The sequence below is a fragment of the Falco punctatus genome, assembly GCF_963210335.1.
Source record: "Falco punctatus genome assembly, chromosome: 3".
Taxonomy (NCBI): Eukaryota; Metazoa; Chordata; class Aves; order Falconiformes; family Falconidae; genus Falco; species Falco punctatus.
The window spans coordinates 38441575-38454513 of NC_137582.1; the positions used below are offsets into that span (position 1 = coordinate 38441575).

The 12939-nt window shown below is 33.8% G+C and overlaps 1 long non-coding RNA gene across 4 annotated transcripts in view; it reads right to left on the bottom strand.

The window, feature by feature from the left end:
- LOC308061425 overlaps positions 1 to 9502 on the bottom strand; it is a 57772-nt gene extending 48270 nt beyond the window's left edge. For 2 of the 4 annotated variants that reach the window (XR_013927225.1, XR_013927226.1), the window contains exon 1: positions 1017 to 9502. This is a non-coding gene — a long non-coding RNA (uncharacterized lncRNA). The remainder of the gene's footprint in view (positions 1 to 1016) is intronic. The other 2 variants (XR_013927224.1, XR_013927223.1) reach the window with 2 other exon arrangements.
- Positions 9503 to 12939: the final 3437 nt, after the last annotated feature.

Below are 12939 nucleotides of genomic sequence, written 5' to 3' on the forward strand. Positions count from 1 at the left end.
AAAGAAAAGAAAAGAAAAAAAAAAAGCAAGCATTACATTTTAAACCCAAGCCGAGTGATATTTTTGTTTGAAATGTAATGTAGTGCAACCCTCTGTAAGAGCTGGGCAAATATTGTTTTCAGGAGAGGAGCATCATTCAGTTCCCAAATCTTGAAAGAAAAATATACCATAAATATATTAATGGTTGGATTAAGTCTCTTTCATTGTATTCCAATAAACATAAATAAAGACACTTGGATACAATATTCTGCAAACATTTAAACTGCTACCAAATCTTACTGTATATGCACACATTCAGTATTTAGTTCATTCTAAAGCAAACACTTATTGCCTTCATATGTTACAGTGTAAGTCGATCTGGAATTCAAAAGCACAGTTTTGGAATGATAGCAGCTTTTCTACCATTTCAGAATTGTAACGTATACAGTTTAAGCTCAAAGTCTTCAATTTCGTTACAATTTTTCATGAATTACAGAGCACATAGTAAAAACCCGTTCTTTTCCAAGGTCATCCAATAGATGGCAATCTTTCCTTAGACCAAAAGAAACCATAGCCCTACAATGCTAGCTCTCAGAAAAATAAGTGATTTAAGACAAAGACATTTTTCCTTTGTTCTTTGTTGACCATTTTCCTAAAAGATATATGTACGTAGGTTTTAATTTAAATATTTGACCCGTAGTACGTGCATGCATAAGTTTGTGCGGGTGTGTGGATGTATGTGTACCTACACAGACACAAATCCACACACACGTATTTGTTTTTATACTCTTTCATAAATATATGGCTTCAGGCATATAGGCACATTTATTTACCAGGTTTAAGATATCATGGAATAAAACTAATTATTAAAGCAAGTGCTTCAGAACAAGCATTTTATAGGATGCATTCCCTTTGTTATGTAGTATTCAAATTATTTTGAAATTTGACACCAGAAAATTTAAGAAATGAAAAAGCTTTTAGGGATAGCAGTTCAGTAAGTAACAGATTTCACATGATCATAAATAAAAAAACCCCACCTTTTTTTTAAAATGTGCTGTAGTATAATATTAAAGAGTGATAATACACCAGGCTTCAATGAAGTCGGAAAACAGTATTTTCCAGGCTTAGATGGATAGAATCCTTTAAAGAAAAACATTTGTGCTCTGTTAACATGATTCTGTATTTATCGTCTTTAACGTCTGACAACATTCACCATCTGCACAGGATCTAAATTCAGCTATCATATCTACATTTGTGAATTCAGAATATCCAGCAGATCGTTTTCTTTATATAAAAAAAAAATGCTTTGTTCTGTTCTCATTGACAGTAGTGGAATCCCACTCCTCACAAAACATGACAACAGTGACCGGTTCTATAAGTACAAGTACTCTATAAACTGTTTAAATTTGTGTCCCAGGAAGCTACAGAACATTAACAGCTAAATGTTCAGCAGACAGCACATATCACCCACATCTCATCTTTACTTAGTATCAAGAATATCTGGATCTCTGTGAACTAATGACTTAAATGGTTATTAATGTCAACACATTAAAAAAAAAATAGTCTATTGAACAACTTATAACAGGTTGCCTTTCATATCTAAAAATTGAGAAATTTAGGTATAGACAACCCTAAGCTGCCAACACGCAGTAAGAAATGTAATATATAACCAAATTCTATTTGCAGTGCATATTGGACCCATTCCTGTAATACATTTGCGCATAACTTTCTATGGTAGATGGTCTCATTGAAATCAATATGACAATATGACTACTTATTTGGATAATGTTAATTATCTGTGAGCACCTAGTATTCAAACTGTTTGAAATCAAAAGAAAGGTAAATATTTTACATGTAAAGCTACCTCTTCCTTTTAAAGTTTTTTAGCTGTTGACTTTTTTTCAAGTAGAAGACAATACTTTCTATGTCAAATATGTTTATTTATATTTCAGGACTTATTAATTCATTGTCAATTTTATTTTAAGTAGTATTATCTGTATTATCTAGAAATGGATCATTAACAATGCTTCAAAAGTTCTTAGAAGGAGTTTAAAGGTGTGATCTGTTGCCTGGAGATGGAATTACCTTTCAAAATTTCTTTTATTTGTGTCAGTTTTGATTTGTAAACAAATCAAATAATGCATATTTCATATTTGGCATACCTATTTAAACATACAAAAGGTTATCTCACCGCTACTTTTAATAGTCTGTTTTAAGTCACAATGTCCTGGTAAAAAAGGGTTAAATTATTTTAAGTTTACCTATGCCTTGGACTTGAGCCTTGGTTGATCCCAAGCCAGAGGCGCTAGCAGCTGCATGCTTTATTTACAATCCCTTTGTCAGACTTACAACTGCCCCAGGCTATAACATAGTGTACCTAATGTTCAAACTGGCAGGTAATCTTATGTCAAACATACTTCTTTGATTTAAAGTGATCAATAGATTCTTGTAAAGAGGTAATTTCTCTGATGTTTCCACCTTGCCTTTCTTACAGGTGATTCACACAAAAGCCTGCTTATATGATGTACGAACAATAAACAGAAAGCTATAATCATGTTTTTTCAGATGTTTCCGGTGCACAACGATTTTGGATCAATACCCTGTGTAATACAATTATCTGCAATGATCTGGTTGTATTGAAAAAGAATTTGCAGCAGACCTCTAGGGGGTTTTATCCAGAAACACGTATCTGGCAATGTTGTGAATAGTGGAAGAGAAAATTAAGGGGTTGACACAGGCTGTCTATTATGTTCCAAATGACTTCATTAATATTTTATTTGGTAAAAGTAGTATATTTCAAGCTCTACTATACCGTGAGTTCAAAATATTAATGATGCAATTTCCTTGTTGCATTTGCTTATTTTGAAAACTAGTTCTAACACATATGTTCAGTGTATAAGCCAAAAGTACAAACCAAAAATTATTTAAAACAGTTTATTCCCTGTAATTGAATGATTGCTTGTTTTTTGTATCTTACTTTGCTTTGTGGTCACTATCCTCTTGAAAAAAAATCTATATTCATTAGTGCTCTACTGCTAAAGCTGTTAACTTATCTACAGCAGGGATTAATCATATTGGTTTAAAAAGTCACCAAAAATACTAACAATGATATCAAACTTGTTAAGTTCAAATTACAGTTTGCACTGACAGTGAATGACCAGGTGTATTGGGACAGAAATAGATGTTTCACCAAATTAATACAAAGATTATAGAACAGAAAAAGAAATAAAATAGTAAAAAAAAAAAAAAATTGGTTGTGTTTGTTTAGTTTTGATGAAGTTGCAGTCTATAGCTGAAATTTACCCTAAAGCAGAACAGGGAACCTCTATATCCATTTGATTACAACAGTCATATGCCCCTTTGAGTGAAAATTCTATTCCATTAGACGACTGTACCAAATTCACATTTCTGTAATATTACTATTTTTGTACATTATTAGCTGTCTTTCTGCACTGCTTATGCACACCCTGCAGTTACTGATTTAGCTGCTGAATCTCAGTTCTCAGTATGGTGGTTTCTGTCTCCGTCTGATTCTTTTCTTTCTGTGTGTCCTGGATACTGGTTTTCAGTTTCTTGACCACACTGTCAAGGTGCTCCACCTCAGCCACTTTTGCTTTGATACTTTTACTTGCCTGCAGGAAATCAGCTTCCGACTTTCTCAGAAGGTCATCTCTTTTGCGTATTGCCTGTGAAGACAAAAAGCATTCCAATAGTGCCTTTTATGATGTACTTTTTATACTGCATCCTGCTATTTTGAGCTATAGGATACGTGAGATTATACAGCACCTCATTAGCAACTGAGTCAAGTACTCACATCTCCTCTAGGATCAAAAAGTTACATGGACTTTAATTTAAAAAAGTCTGTTGAAAGAAAGATTCAGTATTACAATAAATACATCATTAATCAATACTTATAAGTTCAAAGGCAAGAAGAAATATTCCATGTAATTCTGAGAGAAAAGCGGGAAATGAAGTTTGATCTAAATGAATGCTTTTCCTTTAAAAAAAAAAATTGATGAATAAAAAAGAAAAAAGGAGGGGGGGGTATTTAACCTCTTGGTGCCAACTGCTACAGAGCTCTTTCATTTGGCACTCAAGCAAATGCTGTAGGTTAATGTGGCCATAGGGATATCTCAAAGCCACAGGAAAAAAAAGCTACCATGCTACCTTTTTTTCCTCATAGTTTAAACTTCTTATCTGAGTAAAACTATCGTATTTATAACATCTTTTGAAGGTTCCACGTGCAACTTAGACTTTGGATTTAGAAAAACCCTTTTCTTTAAGATGCAGTGCCATGGTTTTGATTTTTATCTGCACAATTCTTAAGCAAATGCTGCAAGTTTATAGGTATAAGTTTAATATCAATCACTCTTGAGTATTCATAAGTGACTGTGCTTTACTGGCTTGATGCCACACCTTGATTCTCTATCATGCTCCATCATGCTTCTTTTAATCTGAATATTTAGTACTCTTTCATGTCTTAATTACAGCAAATTGCGCACAGTTGGCACCATTTCTTGAAATTAATCCCAGAGTACTTTGTTTCTGTCAAGCACAGTCAAAGCCTTAGAGAATAATAGTAAATGTTATTGCAGATCTAAATTTAAATGACTGTCTATGTATTTAACTTAAGCCTTTAATTATTCGTGCTGTACTGTTTTTGGTTCAAATGTTAAACATTCTTTATTGAGAATGTAAAATTGTTTCAGACAGCTTGAAACCAGTGATGTTAACGTGACAACAATTATTTGTATTAACATATTTTTTCAGGTGTATAAAACTTAATAGACAGCATATAATATCCTGCCACAGTAATATGTTTCCATTTCTTTCTGTTTATTCAGTAAATAATAAAAAGGTTTTAATTATGAGGAAGAGATTGTTGGGGGGTTAATTCACTTCTGTTGTTCTTTTTTGTTTAATAAAATAAAAAAATAACAAAACAGAAATTAAACAATCAACAATTCTTAGTTGATTTCTAAGCTGTCTGCAGAAAGCATATATCTTCTACATCTCTTCCTAGAACCCACTCAGAAAATTAGGGGGATGTTGAGTTTTCTTATTTTCAGTATACTAGTAAAAAAAAAAAAATATATTAAAAGGACAGAAACAATCAAGAGTATCCTAAAAGTTGTCATTTTTAATTGAAATTATGTATTTGGCAAAGCTCTCAAATAAGTACAATTTCTGCTCACTATATAGTTTAGTGATATGGATATTATGCTCTTAATAAAACCCAAACTTTTCTGCCTTATGAACATTTTTTTTGCTGGAAACATTCACAGAGAAAGGTAAAAAGATTAAATAAAACTCCTAGGCCTATGTACCTTTTATCCCAAGAAAAAGTACGACAAGGTAGATTTCTGACATTGAAAATTAGTATGAATGGGATTTGCAGTTAAAACAGGCAAATGCATTTATAAAAATATCTACAAACGTAATAGAAGAAGTCATATTACTGTATTCCTTTTATTTTTATCAGTATGCATTTTGACAGCATTGCTATCACAGACTCACATATCTTGAATTTAGAGACAAACACCAGAGAAATATGTACTTACAAAATTTGTGATAAAGTATTTTTTCTCTAGAAATCATAACAAATATGTACGAAGCAGTGCATGCCTAGCTCCTTCACATTCTATCTTGCAATGTGATTTCTAAAGAGATAGCTGTTTTGCTCGTTCTCATAGCAAAAGCATACCTGATCTTTTTGACTATAAAGTTTCCCGGCATCTGTAAGGTCTTTTTCAAGCTGTGTTATCTGCTGTTCTAGCTGAGCAAGTTCCACTTTGTGTTTCTACTGGGAAGCTGTTACATCCAGATGCAGTGACTGTAAGGTCTTGTCTAGCTTTTCAATTTCAGGAACAGAACTTTTTTTTTTTTTTTTTTTTTTTTTTTCTCTGTTGGTCAAGTATATTAGCAGCTTCAGCTTTTTGTTCCGGTATGATCTGCTCACATTCTTTCAGCTCTGGAGGATTTTTCATTGTATTGATTTTTCAACATCACAAGCTCATGTTTTAAATTAGAAATTATTGTGCATTATACCAGATGTCCTGATTCAGTTATCTATCATTTAAGAAACATAAACTATAGCTCCATTTCTAGATTTTAAATGCTGAACATGTCGTTACTTGTGATTTGTATTTTATTTTCAGTGAACAGACATATTTGAAAAGATTCATTAAATTTATATGTAAAATAAATTTCTCATCTGTAACCCTAAAAAGCAGAATTATATCTTCATTACCTGTAAAAACACGGTTAGATAATAGTCCTATTATTCTGACTCCAAAAAGTCTATAGAACTACTTGATTAATTTTATTTAATTCTGGTTCAGCTAGCTAATTTCTGTGAATCCACAATATATTTACTTATCTTTTCTCAGGATTCAAGTGCATAAAACTTTACATGAGATGTCCATGATTGGATTGGTGTCTGCCATATCAGACTGAAGTTGAAATAAGACATTCTCTTTTTCTGAAATCTTTTAAAATTGCAGGGCATTTTCTGATATGCACGATACATAAGATAAGCCATTAATTAAATATGGTTAAAAAATATAACACAGACTTCTGGTTAAAAAAAAAAAAAAAAAAAAAAAAAAACACTTCATTTTGAAGACAGACAATTTTGCCCTTGAGCCTGTGGATTTTATAGGCATAATGTTTGTAGTAGTCTTTGGGAATTTCTGTTTCTTAGGTCATTTTTACGATCCCTCTGTGATAAAGGCAGGTCTTCTGTCAGCTGGTGAATTATTTTCAAATGTCTAGTGTTACTTGTGTTTATTTTAATTTATGTATTTGTGAATTCAGTTATAAGGGTGTCAATGTTGTTCACTTTTAGTGGTTTGGTAGTCAACAGTGTGTCCACTCAAGGTCATGTATTAGCACAATATACATAAAAGCTTCATATGTTAGTGAGAATAGAGCCCCTAAGTAAGCCCATATCTAAGCATATTGCAGGTAATTCATTGTCGTGTTTAACCTTGCTCCTAATCAAACTCTTGAGTTACTATGAATGTAAATGAGACTTTGAACCTCAGCAGTTGGGATCCTTAAATAAGAAAAAACTTTTATTTCTCTAAATGTTAATCGATTAAATACTTAGAAGCACTTGATTTACTCTTCTTCTTAAGCTTTTAATATTGATATTATTTTTCTTTATAATAAACGCAACTGTCCTGTTTCAGTATTTATTAAAGATAAAAGTGAAAAATGATAATAAAATATGTAAACGTTATACCTCTGCTAAAAGATTTGCCATTTCACAACTTCATAGTTAATACTGGGTTCCTGCTAAAAAGGACAACATTAAAGGAAACTCATCCAGCCATTGAATTAGGTATCCCAGATGGCTGATTTGTATGCAATTTAGAGAAGAAAACCAGTTTCAAGACAACCAGAAATTACTCTCACATATTTTCCTTAAGTTCAATAATTGATTTTTTGGCAAAAGGATGGACATCTTTCCTATGGGAGACCTCTTCAGATCTTTTCAAACCTGGGGCCTTAGCATTGCAGTTTCTAAGAATTCAGAATTACCTCCGGTTTTTATGACCACTTCGTAAAAGCAATAGCTAGATATGTCCTAAAGCCTCTTCTGGGCTCATCTGTTTTCTAGGTAGCGGTTTGGTTATTACCCCAACAACCTGTGTGGCAAATGTCCCTCAGAAAGCACTTTTTTTTTTTTTCTTCCCAGAGAGGGAAATTCCAAGTTATTTGGTCATTTCTCTGAGATATCATTTCTTTGAATTCTTTTGAAATCTACCTCACTGAATTCCCTTTGTTCAAAGAACACATAGAGCTATGTGGCAGAGAGTATAAAAAAAAAAAAAAAATAAGACTAATGCCCATTTATTGTTTTTTTCTTCAGAAGTGAAAACTTGTTAGGATCTAAGACAGCATGTGGTATTCCATTTATCCCTGAAGGTGGTTTGAACTTACTTTTAATAGCCTTGGGATAAAAATAATAAAATCACTCATGAGTATTTAAAAGATATCTAGTTATGTGTAATAAGTGTAAAATACAAATCTTCATACTCAAAATCACAAACTAGTAATTTTTAAGTTGAGAATGGTAATTATATGTGTTCTACACAGAATAAAGAATTTCATCAACTGTTTCTTCTGTCCTAAAGCTTCTCATCTACCTGATATTTATTATTTAGACATACATTTAATTTAGAATTAAACATATCAAGTGCATGAAAAATCTACTATGCACCCTGATAGGCTGGTCCAGTATTCAGCAACATGCACTGTTAAAAGAAAATGCCTTCTTTCTGATATAATTTTTTTCTAGCTTTCTCTCTTCATCTCACCTTTGATACTCATTGTCTTCTGTTAGATTAAGAGGATGTCTAGTATCATTAATTTTCTACTTCTGTAGTTGCTAAAGATTGTGTAAAAATAAACTGTTTATATATTTTTTCACATGTAAATGCACTGAGACTTTCTTATGTCTCACTGTGAGCTAGCTTTCTGGCCTCAGATCTTCTGAAACCATCAACATTTGCTGTACTGTATTTCAAAGTATCAGACAATCACTAAATAACAATATTGAAGTAACAGCATCCTCTGTCTTTATGCAAGAAGTGGTAAAATCTCTACGTCTCTTAAAATTTACAAGAGAAATAGATCAAAAAACTTGCGGGTACTGTATCCTAATGAAAGTACATAGTGATTTTATTATCCAGCATGATTCCTAAGTCATTTTTACTATCATTTTCTAAAATTGCTCTCTTACCCTGTAAGCATGACATTTTTTGAAATTTCAACCTAAACTCACAACACACCACAGTTTGGGAGGAAAAAAAAAAAAAAAAAAAGTATGGTTCAAACATATCCCCCTTTCTGTAAGATTTAAATCAGTCACTGAGGAAAACCTGAATTTGTTGTTTAACACTTCAGCATTTTTGTTTCTTCTACAGATTTTATCAGCAAGAATTTTGTCTTCTTCCAGACCATTGAAAATGTACAAAACCAGATCTTTTTGCAACTTCACTACAAATTCTCCATTAGGTTATACTTGCAAATTTATCATATTTGATGTCTCAGCTCACTGTTACTGTATTTGTTGCATCCCACAATGGCTGAACATAGTCAAAAAAAGGTCTTGATGGGCTGAAAAGAATTTTCCTTGATCTCTCTCACTGGAAGTCCTTTTTATGCATGGTGACGATTCCTCAACTCCCCACCAAACATCATGGAGATTCTTCTGAAATAGATCTTTTGGTCTGCTTGCTACTTTCCTCACACTGATGATACCTTCATACTTACCTGAGGTATGAAAAACATTGTTCCATATGCACGGACAACTAGCTGGAATGCAATTAATGTTGATGACCCTTGAATGTATTTCTAATAGCTTTTCAGTGATGATCTGGCAAGATGTCAGATGCTTGATGAGACCAAAAGCTCTTATCTAGAGAGCATTTCAGTAAACTTGATTTTGACACAAAACACAAAGTTTGGATCATATATGAAAGATTATTCATCTGAAAAATCCTCTTGCTTTTTTTTTTTTATCTACTCCCCCGCCCCAATAGCTCCAAGCAAACTTCCTGATCTGGTTCATCCTGGGGTTGCAGAAACAGCAGTGTCTGAACAGGACATGGAAGAAGCTGAAGGGGAAAAAAAAAAAAAAGAAAGCAAGAGAAATGAACGCAGGTTTGTCTAAGACATAACTGCCACCTGGTTACTCAGAAAACCACAGCCTTATTCAGCTTCTCTTTTGACACAAACCAAATGTTTTAACATTTGCAGCCATCTGCATCATGATGGCTCTTACCTTCCTTCTCAGATGAACAAAAGAATATCAGAGCTTGGCCTTTTTCCCCCTAAGTTAATCATATTTTCTAAATCCAGAGATATTTTCTGTATATTTAGCTTTATTCATCAGCTGTTTGCAGTCTCCTGTCTCCTGCCATTAATTTCCATGCTTTTCACCTTAACTAAGGTAACTTCTAAACTAATAAATCTACCTTTTGTGATTGGAGGAGTGTGAATTTGGGACACAGTAAAGTTTCCTTAAACAATCCCCACTTACTATTTACAGTACTAGTCAGCCTATATCCCTGGAGAATCCAGTCACTAGACGGAAAATAGCAGGCGCGAAAATAATTCTGGTTTCTAAAATGATTCTAACAAATACCTAATAAATAATTATTTTGTTAAAGGCAGTTTATGCTGTACACACAAACAAAATTAAAGGTAAAAAAGTTCTGTAATATTTCAGTTTATGGTGTCATAGAAAAATAGAAAGGAAACAGAAAAAAATAAAAAGCTGAATGCTGTCAGGTATCTTCTGCAAGAAAAGTCAAGATTATTGTCTTGCTTGTTATTGTCTATGAGCATCTATGCTTACTGTGCAAGACATAAATCTGGTAAAGCCTTAGTTTTCCATGCAATCTACTAAATAAAATAAAAAATTAAATAAAGAAAGAATTAAGGAAGCATCAAAATAAAATACTCAGATTAATTTCCATCTGATATGTACTGAGCTAGAATTATATTATTTATTTAAATTCTCACCTTGTAGTTTATGTTGATGAATCAGGTTGAACTGTAAGTATAAAGACTGTATATATACAACTTCAGTTAGACGGGAATTTTTTGGAGGGTCTTCCACCTTCTAGTGGTTAATTGAAGTTGTATGATGTGAAGGGTTTATCTGAAACTGATTAATAACTGGTATTTGTGTGAGCCTAATACTTTTGAATTATTGCATCAATGGTAGCACTGGTAAATTGTGCTCCAAGTGGGTGTATTAGTTCTGCTGCACAGGATTTCTAACAAAATCTGGAAAATACCTTCTCTCTTTTAAAAAAAAAAAAAAAAAAAAAAAAAAAAATCAGAGTATTTTATGAGAAGTTTCCATCAAATAGGATTTATCATAAATTTGGCATAGGGGCTTCTGTTAGGAATGTTTTGAAGACCTGTTGCAAAGATCTTGTTAAACATCTTCATTGATGATCTAGATGATGGGGCAGAGTGTACCCCCAGAAGTTTGCTGATGACACAAAACTGAGAGGAGTGGCTGAAATGCCAGAGGGTTGTGCTGTCACTCAGAGGGACCCTGACATGCTGGAGAAATGGGCTGGCAGGGACCTCATGAATTTCAACCAGGGGAAGTACAAATTCTTGTACCGAGGGAGAAATAACCACATTCACCAATATATGCTGGTGGCTGAACATCTGGAAACCAGTTTTGCAGAAAAGGCTCTGGGAGTCCTGCTGGACACTAAACTGAACACAAACCAACAGTGTACCCTTGCAGCAAAGAAAGGGAATGGTGTCGTCAGCTGAATCAGGCAAAGGATTGCCAGGTTGAGGGACGTGATCCTTCCCTTTTATTCAGTACTGGTGGGACCACAGCTGGAATACTGTGTGCAGTTCTGGGCTCCCCAGTACAAGAGAGACATGGACATGCGTAGGAGCACCCAACAAAGGGCCACAAAGATGACTGCAGGACTGGAGTTCCTATGAGTTGGGGCTGTTCAGCCTGGAGAATAGAAGGCTCAGGACTTCCTTGTGAAAGGAAATGACTATAAATACCTCAAAGGAGGGAGTAAAGAGGACAAAGCCAGATTCTTTTCAGTGGTGCCCAGGGACAAGGGGCAATGGGCACCACTGGAATACAGGAGGTTTCCACTGAACATCAGGAAGCTCTATTTCACTGTAAACATAACCAAGCACTGGCACAAGCTACCCAGGGAGGTTGCAGAGTCTCCCTCCTTGTAGATATTCAAAAGCCATCTGTACATGGTCCTGGGCATCCTGCTTGAGCAGCACTGTTGGACCAGATGGCCTACAGAGGTCCCTTCCAATCTCAATCATTCTGTATCTGTAAAAGCATTACAGAACATGTGCACACTATATAATGTATGAAGGGTCTTATGCTTGAAAACAACTGAGTTACCACAGCCTAACAGATTACCCCTATCAACTGAAATACCACAAAGGATCATAGAGTGTGACCTTTGCTTGCTCCAATTGGAAGTAGTATGCATTTCCTTCAACAATATTTGCTGAATTTGAACATTTTAGTTGACAAAGGCTGTTTTCACAATTGGGCTGAAATGTGGTAACATTTTTGATTGTGTGACTATAATTTGAATAAAGGTATGCATCTACATTTTAAACAGTACTTTCCTATTACTGTTTAAGTGTTACAATACATAAATATATTTCTATGTTGACAGAAATATAACTGTACATTTAAAAGAAGTATTTGAAAAAATTGTTTAAATTTAAATAAAAAAAAAACTTACATAGTTAATGTACTAACTTGGTGAGAAACACAAACATTTTTAGGCCTCTGAGTAATACCAAACAAAAAGATATTCTGAAGTATTCTGAAATTCTCACATTCTAGTTTTTGGCATATAAATAAATAAAAAGATGGATGCAGAGTTAAAAAGCAATCAGTGCAGCTTTAAACATCATTTATGTTTGATTCAAGGGCTATCGTGTCTGACACCTGTGCACAGAGGTGAAGACCTACAGAAACTGAACTTAAAAATTTGTCATAAAGTGGTCAGTTTCCTTTAAAAGAAGCAGAGCCCAATATAGAAAGAAAAAAGGTCTAACCAGGACCATATGATAACTACCTGTCAAGTGGCTGCAGGTACCAGAACAACCTTCATGGATATTTGCTGACTGAGATGGTGAAGACTAGTAGCAGACTGAGAAATTAAGACGAAATATGTTACAGTGCTATCTTTAAGTGTAGAGGTATTTAATTTGGAAGTACTTGTCTACTCATTGGCTGCTGAGTTAGGGTTATGGTTAGGATTATGCTGATCTTTCATTTCTGAGTTGCTATAGTTCAGTGAAAAAATTCTGATACAGAAGAATAAAATTCTCAGCTGTGGCACCTAGTGAACACATTTTTCAATAGCTCTTTTTCCTGAAGGGTTTCCAAGGTCCTCTGAAGATCTTTAAATTTCTCTGTCT